Genomic DNA, 12,036 nt, shown 5'->3' on the forward strand with positions numbered 1-12,036 from the left:
AAATTGACAATGAGGGTCGGTAGAAAACAATACTTTACGACAAAAGAGATGATTTCAGCTTCCCAATTGTAATCTGTCCATTTCTATGTATAGCCACATTCCAGCAGCGCCTGCATACGGAGTATATATCTCCCAGTTGATACGATATTCCAGGTCTTGTGTTTCCTATCATGATTTCCTTGATAGAGGATTGCTGCTCACAAGGAAGCTATTAAACCAAGAGTTCTAAGTGGTGAAGTTAAAATCATCCTTTCGTAAATTTTACGAACGCAATCACGAGTTGGTTGACCTTTATCGAATATCTGTCACAGATGACGACGGGTATGTTCCAATTGTCGTAACTACAATCTCGTCCCGTTCCACCGAATGTGACCTACCGAATTAGACATATCACCGGGTTTGTACTTACACGAGCAACACAACATGTGCCACATATGGAGCAGAATCTGCTTACCCTTCCGGAGCACCTGAGATCACCCCTAGTTTTTGGTGGGGTTCATGTTGGTCAGTCTTTTTTTCTATGTTGTTTTGTGTACTGTTGTTTGTTTGTCTTTTTCTTTTTTAGCCATGGCATTGTCATTTTATTTTCGACTTATGAGTTTGAATGTGCCTTTGGTATCATTCACCTCTCGTTTACTCACGTACAAGCTCACACTATATACTGACTTCACGAAAAGGGACCACAAATCCTCCAACGCGGTTTTGTGGTTAAAAGACTGAATTCTATGGCAAGCCGTTCTAGTAAAAACAATGTTACAATTTTTCAAAAAATTTACACAATATAAAAAAAAACACACTTAAAAACACACTCTGAATGTGTAGTTTAGATTGTTAATTCTCAGTGTCTAATTTTAATGCTCAGTGCGTATTTTTGAACTTAATCTTTTTGTGTAATTTGTTATTATCATGCATTGAATGTTTTTTTTTTTAAATTTCGACAAATGACTTAAACGTTACCTTAACTCATCAGAGAAATATTTTGGCGGTCTTGGAACTTGACCCCAGTATTGTCGTCTGATTTGTAAATTATACGATCTTTAAGTACACCATTTTCTATCCACTGTGTTGTTTGTAATTGGAAACTAATCTTGATAGGCTGTCGAAATGTAGATAAAGTTCTGTTTATTATGGAATGATGATTATAATTACTGAATCAGTACATACTAGTACCAATTCAAATTCCACTTTCGGTTTCTTCGAGACATGAATTCATTTCACAACGTACGATGGTTTTATGAAATATCATTTATTTGTTCATTATCTGTAAATATACAGCTTATAAAACATCAAGTTATTTGAAACACTTTGGTTTTTCTATCCCATTGCAGGAATTGACTAAGCCGTATTTGCCACAACTTTTTCTGAAATTTTCGGTTTGGATTGCGCTTTTACTTCGTGTTTACAACATCTGGGTTGATGCCACTGCTGATAAACTTTTCGTCTTCTAAGGTATCAGTACGTATATATCTTTACAATATGTTAATCAATTTGACACACTAAGGTCAACATGACGATTGCCATAAGTGGGGCAGGATCTGCTAATTCTTCTGGAACACCTGAAATTACCCATATATTTTGGTAGGTTTTTGTCGGACAGTCTTTAGATGTTATGTAGTGTTTTGTGGTATTGTTTGTCTTTTCGTAGTCTTTTATTATTTGCCATGGCGTTGTCAGTTTTTATTTGATTTATGAGTTTTGAATGTCATCTTGGTATCTTCCTCATCTATCTAGTTTGTGTGATAGTTAAATCACTGGATATGACTCATCATTGTCTGTGTCTTAACTCACTTGCGACATGTTTTTGAAGTCTTAAGATCTTTAGACACTATAAAAATCTTTTATTCTTTAATTTTACCGATTGTGCCCTATTCCCGGTTTAGACATTTTGACTGAGTTTTGCTATGTATTGCGGATTATGTATGCATAGCAGAAGACGCTTACCATGTCGAAGTACAATGTTTAGCTCCTTTTGGAATAGAGGCGATGCTATTTGTTTTTACAACGCCCTAACTAATCTTCGCACATAAATTATGAGTATTTATGTGAAAAATTCGTAAAGGAGTTTGGCGGAATCCTGTGTCTCGACTGCTGCTGTTGCTCAATTGCTACTGTCACTGCAAAAGTGTAGTGTCGATCGCCAAAAATTAAGTTAATTAATCAGTAAAAAACAGAGAAAATGTAAAAAAAACTTTTCTTCAGCTGAAATTTCCTGATCTTAAAAAAGCTGAATACCAAGTTTCAAAAACATTTTATGAATATTTAACAAATTTAACAATCATAGATACCACCATTAAAATTTTGTACGCCAAAAAGATCGAAAACATCGTCTCATTAAAAAGGCTTTTTGTTACAAAAATGGGGCAACTGATTTTTATAATTTGTTCTAATGTTGTACTGTTACTATACTGTCCCAGGTTAGGTGGAGGGTTGGTGATTTCAAACATGATTAACCCTGCCATATTCGTTATGCGCCTGTTCCAAGCCAGGAGTCTGTAATTCAGTGGTTGTTGTTGGTTCATGTCTGTCATATTTGTTTTACGTAAATTGTTTTTTATGAATTAGGCCGTAAGTTTTCTTAATTGAATTGTTTCATATTTTTTATGTCGGAGCCTTTTATAGCCAACAATACGGAAGTTTTCTCATTATTGAAGGCCGTACGGTTGCCTATAATTGCTTAAATCCATTCCATTTTAATTTGGGTGTATAGTTGTCGCATTGGCAATCATACCACATTTCCTTATTTTTATATTCGTAGATACAAATATGTTTTTTTTATGCCCAACCTACGATAGTAGTGGGGCATTATGTTTTCTGGTCTGTGCGTCCGTTCGTACGTACGTCCGTTCGTCCGTTCGTCCGTCCGTCCGTCCATCCGTCTGTCCCGCTTCAGATTAAAGATTTTGGTCTAGGTAGTTTTTGATGAAGTTGAAGTCCAATCAACTTGAAACTTAGTACACATGTTCCTTATGATATGATCTTTCTAGTTTTAATGCCAAATTAGAGTTTTGACCCCCAGATTCATGGTCCACTGAACACAGAAAATGATAGTGCGAGTGGAGCATCCGTGTACTTTGAACACATTCTGTACATGAAATATCTTATTTTGTATTGAACCGCACTGATCCCAAAAACAAATACATCGAGTATAATATAATCAAAATGCTAGATTTTTGATCGACAACATATTTGTTGAGTTTGGTGAATTGATATTTCAACAGACAGTTGATATTTCAATGGGTATTTGTATAGGTACGTGGTAGAATCTCTAGAGCTTGATAACAACGGGGACGGAGAACGCAAATAGTCCCAATTGCGGCTATATAGTGGCACTTTTAAGCCTTCGGTAGACTTTGCTGTCTCTGTGCTGTCTTCAGGGTTGTTCCAGTCAATTACAGCTCTGATGAAGAATGAATTGTTATTTTGGTCGATTGATGAATGCTGCATTTTGACTGTTTTTGCATTTATACAGGATCGTTTTTTCACAATGTATGATGTTACACAGTCTTGAAACCTTGTTGGTTCAATTTGGCGTCTTCCTCGGTTTAGGATTATTTGGTCGGAAAGCGCATCGCAGTAAGCTGACCCTCAGCTGCTCTGTAGTAAAATATTAGCCTCTTTTGTTTTCGTTTATTTATGTCTAGGTGTGATGGTTATTGTTCTTGCATTATTCTTGTGATGCATCTCTTATTTGAAGTCTCTTATCATGAATCGTACAGTCCTTTTTTGTGTCCTTTCTAGATGATCTGTCTCCTTTGTGTGTATGGGTCACATATGCGAGCTCCACAAGTAGGAAAGTTAGTGTAACCAGTTTAACCTTTCTAGAAATGTACGGAATGCTTCGCATTGTCAAAATTACGTCAGTTATCGTGTTTTTATTATGATTTTTTTAAAAGGGGAAATTATAAACACACGCCCGGTTGGGGTTTAAATACCACCCCCGACCCCAAAAAAAAAAATTCATATACATGTATTAATTAATTCGAAAATCACTATCCATTCATCTATTTCATTAGAAAATAATAACACATCTCCATATCCTAGTTATACATACAATTGACATTTTGATTAGATATTACCGACATGTATCATTCATAATAATAAGATAAAATGATAAGTATATAGTTTTAACAGGCAACCTACCAAAAAATGAATACTAATGAACCATAGACATACATATTTCTACCCATTGTTTATATTATCTTCGTTAAATAGCAACCCATTGATATATTCCACCTTTAAAAAAAAATATCCATAACAGTAGCACGTCTGTCCATATAGACTCTCACCGTGCGCTAATACAAGGGCGTGTTTTATTGGTCTCTACTGCACATCTCCAGAATGTCTTCTGGTGAAGAGTCCAAAAAAATTAATCTGGACCTCTTCTGGAGATATTCTACGGAAGATCAATAAAACAAAAATTCAATTTGCCGTCGAATATAGCAGATTTTTGTTATGTTGGATGACATATTAAATGAAGTTTACGATGATTTTATAGAAAATTAAGATACGTCCGGTAGACATGACTGTAAAAGTGTGCTCTGTTCGTGACATTTTTCTTTGTTCTTTCCTCTAACTCAATTTTGCTAGACAAATCAGGCGTAAACCCCCACTATTTGATTTTAAAGAATAATCTTAAACTGCACAAAAATTCGTCAATGTTTGTCTCGAATATGATCAAAAAGGACATCTTGTCTATCCAATTTTTATTTAAAGTAACCAAACTGGATTATTTTTTGTATAAAGCAAAGATATCGGAAAGTTCTCAAAATCATTTTTCTCTGGTGGTCCTTGAAGAAAATCTACTGGTCCTAACTATTATTTCTATTGCATAATTTCGATGGTCAAAACCTTCGGAGCACCACTTTTCAAAAATTTTCCTTATATATGGATCTATATGCAAGTATACAATGTATACCAGACATTTCTCAGACTGTTTTTTCTTCTTTTTTTTAATAAATCCGTTGATTGTGTATTGATTGATACTTCAGTCTTGGAGAACAAAATTTATTTTAGTACTATAGTTGTAATTAGCTTTGAACAAACTTCCAGTAATTGCAAATACTCTTATTTCGGTGCTTTGTGTCTATTGTCTTAAAGTTAGTTTTTTTTTTGTGTGTCTCGTGCCGATCTTTTGAGTTAATCTTATTGCAATTGATTTGTGCATGTTGTTCTTATATTGTACTGTTACACCACTGTCCCAGCTTCGGGGAGGGTTAAGCGCTCACAAACATGTTATTGTACAGTTACACCACTGTCGGTTATGGGGCTGGTTGGGCCGGATCCCGCTAACATGTTTAACCCCGCCACATTCTGTATGTATGTGCCTGTCCCAAGTCAAGAGCCTGTAATTCAGTGGTTGTCGTTTTTTGCTGTGTAACATATGTGTTTTTCGTTCATTTTTTTTGTACATTATTTATAGACCGTTAGTTTTCTCGTTTGAATTGTTTTACATTTGTGATTTCGGGGCCTTTTATAGCTGACTATGCGGTATGGGCTTTGCTTATTGTTGAAGGCCGTACGGTGACCTATAGCTGTTAATTGCTGTGTCATTTGGTCTTTTGTGGAGGGTTGTCTCATCGGCAATCTCCGTTTTTATATCAACCCTGCCATATTCTTTGTGTGCGTGTCCCAAGTCAGGAGACTGTAGTTTAGTTGTTGTCGTTGGTTCATGTCTCGACTCATATTTGATATTTTGTAAATTATTTTGTTATGTATAATTAGGCCGTAAGTTTTTTCGTTTGAATTGTTTCTCACACTTTTCACGTCGGGCCTTTTGACAGTATCGGGTTTTTTGGGTAATGTCATTGCTGAAGACCTTAATTACGGTTGTCTATAATTGCTTACATCCACTTCATATTTGAACTCCGGTGGATAGTTGCCTCATTAGCAATCATACATTTCTTCGTTTTTATTTATTTACCTGACTTTTAAACTCGTGTTTTGAACCGAGTCCTGAACATGCATGACATATTTGTCACTGGGCGTTAATAATTAGCAACAAACAATCAATCAATTTAAACTTGTGTTAAATAAGAAGAAAATCCATTTGATATTCATTCATTTAGTGGGGTGGGCTGGTAAGAGCTGAAAAATATGCATAATAAGCGACAGATTAAAAATGTTAATAATGCCCTCTATAAATTTAAACTGACCACCACGGAATAGCCCAACTTAGTGTTGAAAGTAGCGTTAAACACCAATCAATCAAAATCCCTTCCCTAGAATATCAAATACTAGTAGTCGTCCCTTAACTGTTATTGTCCGTGTAGTTCTTATATTTATCCAGCTTATCGTCCTACAGGGATGTCCTATTAAGACTGTCATACCATAAAAACGTTTATAACACAGCTCACATTCCAATATATCTGCATTCATAAATTTATTAATGTCATTCAGACTAAACGACGCCATGTTTGTTATGTGCCTCTGCCGTCTAAACTACCTATCAAAAAAGAAGAGGTGGAAGAGAGCCAGAAGATCTTCCCTATACAAATAAACAGAAATGGACCTCTTCTGGCTCACTACCGAAGAACAAAAAAGCACGCCCCAGCAAAGTGGTGTCACTGCGACCTTATAGCAATATAGTTCCTTGATCGTGTCTCGAAAACTCTTGATCGTTTCAATATTTGTTCCGTTTTGTCAAAGACGATTTTAATCATAAATTGACAATAAAACGTTCTGGTAAAAAGTATCGACAAACAATTAAAATAAAAACAAAATTTCCGTACTATGTTATTATTTCCCTCCTAAATATAGGCAAACAATGGGCAAATGTATATTCCATGTTTGATCTTATTAAGGATGAGCTTGCATTTTAAAGCATTCTAATGGGCAATGTTGTAGATTGCGTTTGAGGAAACCAATGGCTGAGTTAGCTTTTTGATGGTGTTTGTTATATGGATTCGTCATTTTACGCTGTCTGATATTTAGAGTCCGAAATATTGGTAAGTGTTTACCTCTTTTAGTATATGTCTACTTTGTTTGTAAAATTTTTTGTTTATAGACATGATATAGAATTTTTGGGAATACAATTTCATTCCCTAGATTTTGGCCTATACCTCAATGTTTTCAAGGTCTTATTGGGTGCTGATGTGGTCTTGTTGGCTGTTGACTTCCCTGTGTAGAAAGTAATCGTCTACAAATAGTCTGATGATTTTACTACTGGGAGGTCATTTATGTGACAGAGAACTAGTATGTGCTCAGTACTGTACATAGCGGAACTACTGAAGCTCTTTTGACTTGTTTTGAAATTTTTCGATTTTCATTTGTCTGCTTATTAGGAAGTTGGTCATCGATTGGTAGAGGTGGAATCTTGATGCCATACTGATGTTGCTTTTAGAGAAGTTTTTTTGTGTGACGCACGATATTAAAAAAAACCTTTGAGAAGCCTATTTGTCGCCTTTCTGGTAGATGCTTGAACAATTTGCAATACACCAGTCTTCAAGTAATTCCATAGTGTTGGTAGAGTTTTACAATGGTTGTAAGTAATGATGCAAGGTTTTCAGCACATTCCCTGAGTCCTTTATTTTGTATATTGTCTAGATCTGAGTCTTTGGAAGGGTCGACATTTCCTCAGAGACTCCTTTGTTCTCTCATGATAATCTTTGAGAAGGGATATTTGATAACCTTCTTTATTTTTGGCATGGCGTCATGTGTGTCTCTTGTAAATACAGACTGAAAATGATGCATGGGTATTTCTGGGTTATCTCTGCTGTCTGTAATCATTTTAGTGGCGACACTCTAACATTGTTCTGTTTTTTGGACTTTATGTATTTCCTGAGTTGAAGATGTACTCCTTTTCAGCTATTTGAATTCGTTTTATTCATTTTTTCTGGATTTTTCTTTTTGCTGTCAATATTTGTGTCTTTTTGCCTGGCTGTACAGTCTTTGTCTCTTCTTTAGCATTTCACGTATTTTTTGGTTTATCCGTGGTGTTTTATTGTTTGACTTGATCGTTCTTATTAGTATGTTTCCCTATAGATTATTGACAGGTACCTTTTTGAAGCTGTTCCAAAGGTTTTCGATTTTATCTGTTTGGTTGTACTTCTCTTTGATTGTTGTTGCTCAGCCAGTTAGGTCTTCAGTTTGCTTTTGAGGATACGTTTCTTTTCATCGGGATTGTCTTTTGGTAGAAAGGTTTCATATTTTATCTGTTATTATTGCTGCATGGTCTGATATTCCTGGTATGGTATGCTATCGAAGATTTTCTAGTGAAAGATGTGCTGTAAGTAGTGGGTCCAGTAGGTTTTTCTCTCATTCTCTCTTGTAGGTTTTCCATGAATTAGTTTTACGCCTGAGTTTTAAATATGGTGTTTTATATAACTGTCATCGGCTTTGGAATCAACTGCAAGGTTGGCCTAGTAAATGTCTGGACAATTGAATTCTAAACCTAATAGAATATTTTTTCAATAGTCTGTTTAGCAAGGCTAAATGTAAATGATTTTTCCAGAGCCTCTGTGTCTTTCCTATTGCAGTGGGCATGAAGTTGCACCCAACAAGTACATTTTTATTTTGATTTGTTTTGATGATCTCCACATCTAAATTTACACAAAGTAAATTGTTGATATATCTTTTCCTTGGCAGTTGTTCTGGTGTAGATTGTGTTTCTCTGATACATTTTGTACTGTTATTTCTCTGTCATGGACTACTAGTTTTCATTAGCCTGAAGGTGACACCGAGAGTAAATGAGCCCGTTAGGCTTTATGCATAGGTGAATGGTTCGTAGTAATTTGTTAAATCAATTTTGTATGTGTAGTATGAATAGGAGGATACGTATATGTTCTTGCATTCGCAACCGTGCCATTGTACGTTCGAATAATGCATAATCTTTTGTGCATAGTTCATTTCATTAATTGTGGAGCCATATGTTACAGTTATTGCAATATATCCCTTATTCAGTCGAGGATTATGTCAGATAATTGGTTGAACGTGAGAATGAAGACGTGGATACTTTTTCGGAATGGATTAAGACAGTGAGGTCGTTGATACAAATCAGAATTAAAAAAACTGAATAAGTCTATGAACACCAATGATTCATCAATCTTTAAAATCCCAAAATGTTGAAAAACACCTGTCCTGCCTCCATGACAAATATGTTGTTGTCCCCGCAGATAAAGCCCCAAACAGCATCGTTTTTGTGTGTAAATCATATTATATAAACTGCTGCTTGATTAATGAATTAGGTATTGACAATTCACTTGGAAACTCAACATATATCTCCACGACACTTACCAAGGAGGAAATCCTGGATAATCATAGGGCTGTTCTATGTTCCTTTGGAATTTCAACCAAAGATGAAGAACGGGATCTTCGTTCACTGTATTGGATACCTAAACTACATAAGTGTCCTTACGAACAACGTTATATTGCTGAGTCTTCCTAGTGCTCCACTAAACCTCTTTCTAATTTATTAACATCCATTTTTTCAGCAATCAAGCCTGGCTTCAAAGTTATTGTGAAACTACACATTCTAGAGGTGGCGTGAAACAGATGTTGATACTAAAAAATTCCAAAGATCTTTTAGAGTACATACAATCTAAGACTATTTCATCTTGAAATAGTTTTAAAACGTTTGAATTTTCTACACTTTACACAAGTATTACCCATTTCAAACTAAAAGACAAATTGAAAAAGTTGGTCATGCTTTGTTTCATAAAAAAGAATGACTTACGTAGATACAAGTTTCTTGTCTTAGAGAGGTGTAAATCGTTCTTTGTAAAAAAATCACACTGATTCAAACAAAAAAAATTCTCTGAAACTGACATTATCAAGATGCTTGATTTCTTGATTGACAACATATTTGTTACGTTTTGAGGACTTGTTTTTCAACAAACAATCGGAATTTCCATGGGAACACACTTTGCTCCTCTTCTTGCCGACTTGTTCCTTTATTCATGTGAAGCTGACTTCATACAGGAACTTCTTAGGAAGAACGAAAAGAAGTTATCAGTATTCATTAATTTCACTTTCCGCTATAAAGATGATGTTCTCTCACCAAATAAATCAAAATTTGGTGACTATGTTGAACGCATCTATCCATCCCATCGAACCTGAGATAAAGGATACAACAGATACAGTTAAGTTTGCCTCATATCTTGACTAACATCTAGAAATAAACAATGAGGGTCGGTTAAATACAAAACTTTACGACAAAAGAGATGATTTCAGCTTCCCAATTATGAACTTTCCATTTCTATGTAGCAACATTCCAGCAGCGCCTGCATACGGAGTATATATCTCCCAGTTGATACGATATTCCAGGTCTGGTATTTCTTATCATGACTTTCTTGATAGAGGGTTGCTGCTCACAAGGAAGCTATTAAACCAAGAGTTCCAAGTGATTAAATTGAAATCTTCCCATCGTAAATTTTACGGACGCCATCACGAGCTAGTTGACCATAACGGACTATATGTTTCACAGATGACGACGGATATATTTCAATTGTCGTAACTACCATCTCGTCCCCTTTCCCCGAATGTGACATATCGAATTAAACATATCACCGAGTTTGTACTTACATGAGCAACACAACGGGTGCCACATATGGAGCAGGATCTGCCTACCCTTCTGGAGCACCTGAAATCACCCCCAGTTTTTGGTGGGTTCGTGTTGCTCAGTCTTTGGTTTTCTATGTTGTTTTGTGTACTATTTTTTGTCTGTCTGTCTTATTCTTTTCTTGTCATGGAGTTGTCAGTTTATTTTCGACTTATGAGTTTGAATGTCTCTTTGGTATCATTCGCCTGTCTTTTAACATGTCCACGTAGCCACTGTTTCAAAAAGCCTACTAGAAAAATTGATGCTTGTTTGTATTATGGTCCTGTATTTGTTTCTATGTCTCCTGCTTGTATCATTAGCAATACTATTATTGATAATACTTGCAGTATTTTGTTTGTAATTTAATTGTCCTTCTTCCTGCTGTTGACATAAACGGGTTTGATTTGTTGGCGATAGTTTGTTGATTATGCGATTATTCAGGATCTTGAAGTTTGTTGACTGTGATGATATCTAGTAGTAGAAGCGGACTGATCTGCATCTTAGTTATATAATAGCAATTGTGTTCTGGATATATGGAAAATTGACAGTCTAAACTACAACCAATTTAGCTTGGGACGTCCATGCCCTTCTTTACTGTTGTGTTGAAAACAATGTCAATGCTGAAGAAAGAAGAGGGACTATGTTCAAGCCTGCTTAGCCCTCTAACTGTGTCGTTGAATGCACGTACTGGCCTTTCCAATCCCATGTCCTGGTATTTAAATTTTGATAGATTTTTGGGGCCTTACTGTTTTTTGTGTTAAAGGATGGAATACACATGTAATTCTCAAATTAAATTTTGCAATTTTGATGTTCTTAAATTAAATTAATGATCTCTCTGTAGTAGACCTCGACATGTTGTCCTGTGTCGTTCGTTTCCTCCAGTCTATTAAAGTGAGATACATTTCTTTTTTTTGGTGGTTAGGTCACAGGTGCTTAGCCATATGTATAACCAAATATTCTCTAGGTTTTGTATTTTTCTTTCGATGTTCTAACTCATTTTGAATCTGTCCATGATGTTTAAGCTAATTAACTTTGCCGTGAGTTAAGACTACAGGGGCGTGTGGTTGATTTGTTGTTGTTCTTTGTTGATCTTTCCTTATGTTGAAAAATATTTTTAAATATATATATTATTGGACATTAGGTTGAATCGTTGAAGGTAAACCAATTTTCAAGATGGCGTCGTATAAACGAGTTCTATAGAGAAGGGTAGGAACAGAATACCTGCTGTACCTATTGTACACACCAATTTTGGTGTTTTTGTGATTCCCTGGTCGTAATGATTGTTATTGACCACAAAAATGATAGTAAATAAAGGATATAACTTCTTCTCTCTGTCTTTTCCTCACTTTCTTGGTTCTTCAAATATTTTTACACACTGACTTTTGCGCATGCGTTCTCTGGTTACTTATTGTGCATCCTTACTGACCGGCTTGTTTTTGTAATACAAATAAGCATCCAAAGAGCCCGAATCTGCCATTTTGAAATTTATTCCTTTGCTTTAT

The sequence above is a fragment of the Mytilus californianus genome, unplaced genomic scaffold (genome assembly GCF_021869535.1).
Source record: "Mytilus californianus isolate M0D057914Y unplaced genomic scaffold, xbMytCali1.0.p SCAF_4, whole genome shotgun sequence".
Classification (NCBI taxonomy): domain Eukaryota; kingdom Metazoa; phylum Mollusca; class Bivalvia; order Mytilida; family Mytilidae; genus Mytilus; species Mytilus californianus.